Below are 7,485 nucleotides of genomic sequence, written 5' to 3'. Positions count from 1 at the left end.
AAGTAAAATCCCATTTTTCAGGAGGATCCTGAACAGAAGGTAAAATCTCATTTTTCATGAGGGTCCTGAACATAAGGTAAAATCCCATTTTTCAGGAGGGTCCTGAACAGAAAGTGAAATCCCATTTTTCAGGGGAGTCCTAAACAGAAAGTAAAATCTTATTTTTCAAGAGGGTCCTGAACATAAAGTAAAATCTCATTTTTTTTTCAGGAAGGTCCTGAACAGAAGGTAAAATCCCATTTTCAGGAGGGTCCTGAACAGAAGGTAAAATCCCATTTTCAGGAGGGTCCTGAACAGAAGGTAAAATCCCATTTTTCAGGAGGGTCCTGAACATAAAGTAAAATCCCATTTTCACGAGGGTCCTGAACATAAAGTAAAATTCCAATTTTTAGGAGGGTCCTGAACAGAAAGTAAAATCCTATTTTTCAGGAGGGTCCTGAACAGAAGGTAAAATCTCATTTTTAGGAGGGTCCTAAACATAAAGTAAAATTCCATTTTTCAGAAGGGTCCTGAACATAAAGTAAAATCCCATTTTTCAGGAGGGTCCTGAATAGAAGGTAAAATCCCATTCTTCAGGAGGGTCCTGAACAGAAGATAAAATCTTATTTTTTAGGAGGGTCCTGAACAAAAAGTAAAATCCCATTTTTCAGGAAGGTCCTGAATAGAAGGTAAAATCCCATTCTTCAAGAGGGTCCTGAACAGAAGATAAAATCTTATTTTTTAGGAGGGTCCTGAACAAAAAGTAAAATCCCATTTTTTAGGAGGGTCCTGGACAGAAAGTGAAATCTCACGGATGTGTATTTCAAATGGTAGATGAATTAAGTAAAGCGAATTTGCCCCTATTTCAACAAAGAAAATTATTCAGTCACAAACTTAGTGGTGGTTTGCAGCACTTGGCCTTCCTGACACCTGTTCCAGTGTTCATTCCCTTCATTTTGTTTCTGATTGCTGGCACTTTCCCCTGCTTTATCATGGAAATGACTCTAAAACAAACACAGTATCTCTGCTTCGCCATGCTACTCAGATAAACTCTTTGAACCTTGGTATTTGCATGAGTTCCCAGACTTATCTATTGACAAAACTTTCTGCATGCCTTGTTCTAGCTTGCAATCTTGTTTCTTTTATGTGTTGGCGCTTTGTCTTGCTTTGTGCAATTGAAGAAGCTGGTAGCCAATTTTGAAATCTTTTCTCATTTGTTTTGACATGGACTTGACTCAAAGACAATAGAAAAATGACAACAATTTTTGTTTTATTTGGATAACTAACTCAACGAAATAAAAATATAACTAAAGAGAAGTAAGAAACGACAATGAATGTCCCCATTGAAAAAGATGAAAGAAAAGTTTATCTGAAAATGATAGTCAACTCTAATAATTATGACATGCATATCGGATTAAACTGCCTAATTTTTATATCCAAAACTTTCTATCAATTGTTGTTGAGTTAATGACCTCGAAATTGAGTTGCTTCCTTAGGCCAATTGCATTTAAGATCTCATTCGGCTAGTGACCCCTTGAATGGTTTTTGCCAACAAGCCTCTCTCATTTTCTTTTTCCCAGCTCACTATTTCCCTATGGTGTCCATGAGGGATTTTCACCAATGAAACTCTCTTATTTCTATTTGTCTCAACTCACTGTTGTCTTATAGGGCCCGTGAGGGTTTTCACCGATAAGACTCTCTCATTGTTATCTCCCTCAGCTTACCATCATCTTACAGTGCCCGTGAGAGTTTTCATCGATAAGACTCTCTCATTGTTATATCCCTCAGCTTACCATCATCATACGGTGCACGTGAGGATTTTCACCGATAAGACTCTCTCATTTTTATTTCCCTCAGCTTACCATTATCTTACGGTGCCCGTGAGGGTTTTCACTAATAAGACTCTCTCATTTTTATTTCTCTCCCGATTCTTATTGCTAAAGTAGACAAGTAGTTCCCAAAATGTGTCATCACATTCATTGCATGCTTAGTCTTAACATTCTCAAAGATTGATCTAAAGGTCTTTCTTTGGTTATATCTTGGCTTTTGGATAAGGTTAGAAGAAAAGGATAACATAAGGCCTAAAAGACACTTGAAGTGAGGTAGGACTTACAACTTTTGGAATCGACTCAAACAATGAAGATTAAATCATGCCCCAATTTCTTTTGACTGCGAAATTCTAAATTGTTTATTTGGTTGGATTGAGCCCTTAGTAGGGCAACCTACTTATCTCACCCCTGAGAGAGGAGAATCAGGTCATGCATAGTTCTGGCAGCTTATTTTGCATGATTTAGACTTTTGATTCTTTTTCTTTTATTAACACTTTTTTCTCTTTGGATTTTTTTGACTCTACTTGTCCTGACACTTTTCTTTTCTTTTTCTTTTTCTTTTTGGACATATTTTCTTTTTCTTCTATTTTTTTTTTGAACTTTTTCTGACTCTATTGTTTTGCTCGACACTTTTCTTTTGACTCTATCTTGATTCCAAAAGAGGGGTATGAAATAAAATAGGACTAAAGCTCAAATTAGGTAAACAAAGGATGACACGATATTTGGATAGCAGAATCAAATGCCTTCGTCATATCAATCCATAAAAATGCAAGTATATATCATGCAATATAAAAGTGAGAGATGATGATCATTTGTGACATTTTTAAGCATTAACTTTAACTGAGTCTATGCGTCACTACTCTTTCACTTTGTTCAACATATCACTCCGCTTTTGTTGTACATTCCTCACATCGAATTATTCATGCTTTCGTGGAGCTGATTTTCTTTCTGTTCACGCAGCCATTATTTGACCTAATTGAGCTATGTCTTTCAATTAATGACCAATTTATTCTTGTGATTCTCAAAATAATTGCCTTAATTTTCCAAGAAGGCTTGAACTTGTCCCCAAATGTCTCAACACTCTACCTATTTTCTCAGATGCTCTATTTTCTAACTTTAACCCTCTGATTCAAGGTTCATGCTTAAACTGGATTTTAAGATCTGACTGAAAATTCCGTTAGCATGTCATATCACTAGAGTTAACATAAAATGTAATGTGGAAAGAAAATAAACAAAAACATATTTAAAACACAAAGGAGAAAGGGATACTTCATTTAATTAAAATAAAAGATAGAAGGGTTTGAAAATAATGACAAATGGACAAAACAAGATAGATCCCGAACTACAACCCTGAAATAATTCGGATAATAGAAAATAAAACAAAACAAACTATCAGACCTCTTCCTAGTAGGGAGAAGGGTGACTTCTCAATTTCTCAGCCTGACATCTTAGCCACTAGTTTGCATATCAGCATGACTAGAGTTATCCTCACTTTCAATGTTCTGCACCATAATCAATTTGTCTTGAATCATCTTTTCAATTTCTCTTTTCAAAGCATGACAATCTTCAATACTGTGACCTTGAACATCAGAATGATATGCACATCATACATTAGGATCAAAACTTCTTGAATGCGGGTTATGAGTATACCCAAAGAGAGGAGTAATCATGCCTCATTGTGCCAATCTCTGAAATAAACTGGCATACGACTCTCCAATTGGTGTGAAACTATCCCTCAATTTCTACCTTATTTCATTGTTTAACTTGGATCGAACATCGGGCCTAGAAGGGCTTTGGTATGTTTGGGGAATTAGAGGATGACTTTGAGGAGTTGGTGCGCGCCATTGTAGGTAAAGAGGGAGTTGAACATATGGTTGTGCGCAATATACTCGATATGGAGGTGGGGAAACAGGGTATAATGGATTTTGGGAGTGATTATGGAGAGATTGGGTATGAACTTGGGCTTGATACTGACGGAAACGACGACGTCGTCTTATTGGATGTGCCCGTTCTCCAACTACAATAGCAGTGCCATCTTTCTCATTCTTCTTCCCTCCAGGTTCCCTTAATTGATTGCAATATTGTCCCAAATGTTTCACGGATTCCTCATGCCCATCTTGCTCCTCAAATTTTGACATCTCAAAGATTGGAGGAAGGTTAGCGCTTGAAGGCATGCCCCAGTCTTTGTATGAAACATCTTCTTTACCCGCAGGTCCTAGAGAATTTTTCATAGCACTTTCTGCACTCTTCATTTTTCCAACCATTTTTCCAACTTTTCTGGCTCACTGAACTTTTTGTTAAGAAATTTTGGTGGTCCAGTTAACTTAAAAGCAGGCTCAGGAGTATAACAATGATCACCAAGAGTATTTAATATAGGTTCACTAGCTGCATGGGGATGCCCGACCATTGTGCGAGCCAGTGTAGACGTCTTAGTAGAGAATTGAGCAATAAGATCACAGAAGACATATGGTGTTATGAATGTAGCAAGCTTATGCTGAGGAGCTAGAGGAAAAGTGGTGGGAGTATTGAGATGCTTTTAGCTTGGAATGAATTCTGAGTCATGTTGCGGTGCATCAACAATAGTAGAAAACTGAATTTGAGATTTTTGGTGAAAAACTCGTGGTATTTGTAGGATCAATAAAGGGAAATGGAGGAGGAGGCAACCCACTGGCCTAAGCTCGATGCATTTCTGTCATTTGTTGTCTTAGCTACCTAATCTCTTGCTTAAAACTCTCATTTTCCTGATTTTTTGTTTGATCCATAACGCCACTCTCTATATCTTTGTTGGACACAACTAACCCTTTGGATTTGGTGTGAGGTGAAGGATCGGCCAGAATGCCACAAACCAACCACCTTAAACTGACTTAACAAAAACCAACAAATGTGTTTGAGTTCAACACTTTTTCAAAACCTCCCCCCCACCTCCTCCCCCTTTTTTTTGAAAAGATCACTGAACCCAAGAAGGGTGCCTACGTATCTCACTCCCGAAAGAGGAGAATCATGTATGCATAGTTCGTGAAGTCTTGCCAAAATGGCCAATTAAACTCCTTTTTTTTATTCTTTTTCTTGAAACTTCAAAGAGAAGAAAATAACAAATTGTCAAAAGAATTGACAAAAATATTTTTGTATTTTTCAAGTTTAAATCTTTATACAAAATGAAATCTATAATTACCAAAGAAAATCTTTTTGGGTTTTCCATTTTGAATTTCCTATGAAAATGAAACTTGAACCTATTAAAGAAAAATCATTATGTAGTTTTCTTTTAAAGATGTATACTTACTCTAAATAAAGAGTGAGGGAAATCTTTTAAATTTTTTTAGATTCCTGTACAAAATGAAATCTATGATTACCAAAGAAAATATTTTTGGATTTTCGATTTTTGAATTTCATACGAAAATGACACTTGAACCTATTAAAGGAAAATATATTTTTTTTGTTGTTTTCTTTTAAAGATGTACATGAAACACCTACTCTAAATGAATACATTAGAATCAAGTACGGCCCACGCACATTCAAACATTCAAACAGACACAAGTTCTAAATTTGCCTACCCAAACCTACATTTGCCTATCTGTTTCAACAAAATTCATGCTTATTCCAAATTAAACCGCTAATAATGAATTAAAACAAATATGTATTTACTTTTATCAATTTTAATTCCGCCCCAAACAACCAATTTTAATTATCAAATGAGATGCTATTTCACCATACAAATCATAATCAAAGGAACCAACCGCGAATCAAAACAAATACGCATTCATCACCAACAAGGATCAAACAAAACATACAATATTCAATCCAACGCACCAAAATACATTAAATAATGAAATATAAAGAGAGATAATAGAATTGGACCTTGATTCGTAGCTTTCAAATTCAATGTTATTCGAATAAAGAGAATCCACGCCCAGAAACCTCGAACCGAACCTCAAACAAATGAACTCATCCAACTCGAAACTGAGAATCACAAAAACAAAGAGACCTGGACTAGATTCTCACAAACCCACACAACCTCGAACAAAAAATCATGAGAAATAAGAGAAATCCGGCCCAATTCCAACGGGTTTGGACGGAATCAAAAGCAGATCGAGGTTTGTTTGATAATTTTGTGTTGTTGTAACCCCAATAAACTTCTGCTATGACCAAAATGACAAAGATATATCAGTTGAGACGTATTCGTTGGGTTTTGAACAAATTTACGATAGCTAGACGCTATTCCGGCGAGCCTATCCCCGGAACAGTAATCAAACCTCCAAACTCGTGTTCCTCAAGCTCTCACTCACCGAAAACTGCTTTGCCATCATTCTCTTTCGATTTCAATCGCGAATCTCTCCCTCTCTCATAAATCTCTGTCACTCTCTCACAGATTTCTTTCTCACTCTCTAACAGCTCTCTCTTTCTCACGTCATCTCTTATCTATCCGTTTCTGTGTGTATCCCGGTAGAATTAAGAGTGTGTAGTGTATATGGGTGTGTGATGGTGAGGTCAGTGTGAGGGTATTGTTGTTACTCTCTGATGAGGAGGGCCTGTGTGTGATATATATAAAGAACGGAGAGAATATTGTGTTCCCTGCGGGTCCCTCCCTCCCCCATCCCCAAAATGAAAATTGTGTGCAATGGTGTATATATATTTTATTCTTTGTGATGATAGCCCAAGCAAAAAAAGTCCCCCTTATCCATTTGGAAAGAAAGACGAAAAAGGAATATCATGTGGGCCCCCCTTCCCCTTCTTTTCAATTCTGTAGCCGTATATGTATTTCGGTTGGACAAAAACATGGGTAAGGGTAGGGTAGCGAGGTGGGGTAGGAACAGGGTGGTGAGGTGTGATTTTGTTGAGATAAGGTTTGTTAGGATAGGACTCAATTGGTTATGGATTTTGGTTATTTTGTATTTTTGTGGGGGATAATTATATGGTTGAGGGTTCATGGTAAGGTAAGTTAAAAAATGGGTAAAATTAAATTCGGGAGGAACAAAATTAGGTGTCTACAGTAGCTAAATTCTTAGTTGATTGATTGTAACCGTTGACTCATCTATCAATAAAATTCCTTCTCCAATTTATTAATTCGTTGTGTTTGTGTTGAGTACATTACAGTGACTTTGTACCCAACCTAATGCTGCAAATAGTTCTAGAAAATAAATTTTCAAGATAGAACTGTTTTTCACAAAATATTTTGCATGAAAATTATGAGTGATTGTGAAAGATGCACATCTATAATTCAGAGTGATCTCTACTATTTTAGTTTGACTAATTAGTGGGTTTAGACATTGACAATTGATGATCAAGAATATCTGGTCATAACTTGTAGGAGTGAGTACTGTTGTTTGTCCAGGTGCTGAAGCAGCTCCAAGGAAGAAGGCAACAGCTTCTGCTTGAGGTCTTTGAGACAGTTACCTGAGAGCTTAGAGGCTATTAGTTGTAGCTTCATTTTGATATTTCAAGTGTTAGAGAAATTTTGGGGAACCTTCTATCTTGGGTTTATTGCCCTTTGAAAGATTAATATGCTTAAAATTCTCGAAGTATGTATTCCAACTTGACATTTTTATAATGAAAGGATCTTGAGACTTCCATCACTTAATGGAATTGAGCTTCCTGTCCAGTTATTATGTTTACCTTGAGGTTGTTCAAATTGCTCATTTTGAAATAATTCCGTTTATTTTGTTGTTGCGTGGAGGTTGTT

General features: G+C 36.5%; 1 long non-coding RNA gene across 1 annotated transcript in view; it reads right to left on the bottom strand.

Annotated features, from left to right (window-relative positions):
• LOC124899321 overlaps positions 1-6,701 on the bottom strand; it is a 9,129-nt gene extending 2,428 nt beyond the window's left edge. The window contains exon 1 of the long non-coding RNA XR_007056713.1: positions 5,664-6,701. This is a non-coding gene — a long non-coding RNA (uncharacterized LOC124899321). The remainder of the gene's footprint in view (positions 1-5,663) is intronic.
• Positions 6,702-7,485: the final 784 nt, after the last annotated feature.

This window comes from Capsicum annuum, chromosome 6 (assembly GCF_002878395.1).
Source record: "Capsicum annuum cultivar UCD-10X-F1 chromosome 6, UCD10Xv1.1, whole genome shotgun sequence".
NCBI classification, from domain to species: Eukaryota; Viridiplantae; Streptophyta; class Magnoliopsida; order Solanales; family Solanaceae; genus Capsicum; species Capsicum annuum.
The sequence above is the reverse complement of the archived record's forward strand: the minus strand, read 5'-3'. Positions and strand labels throughout refer to the sequence as shown.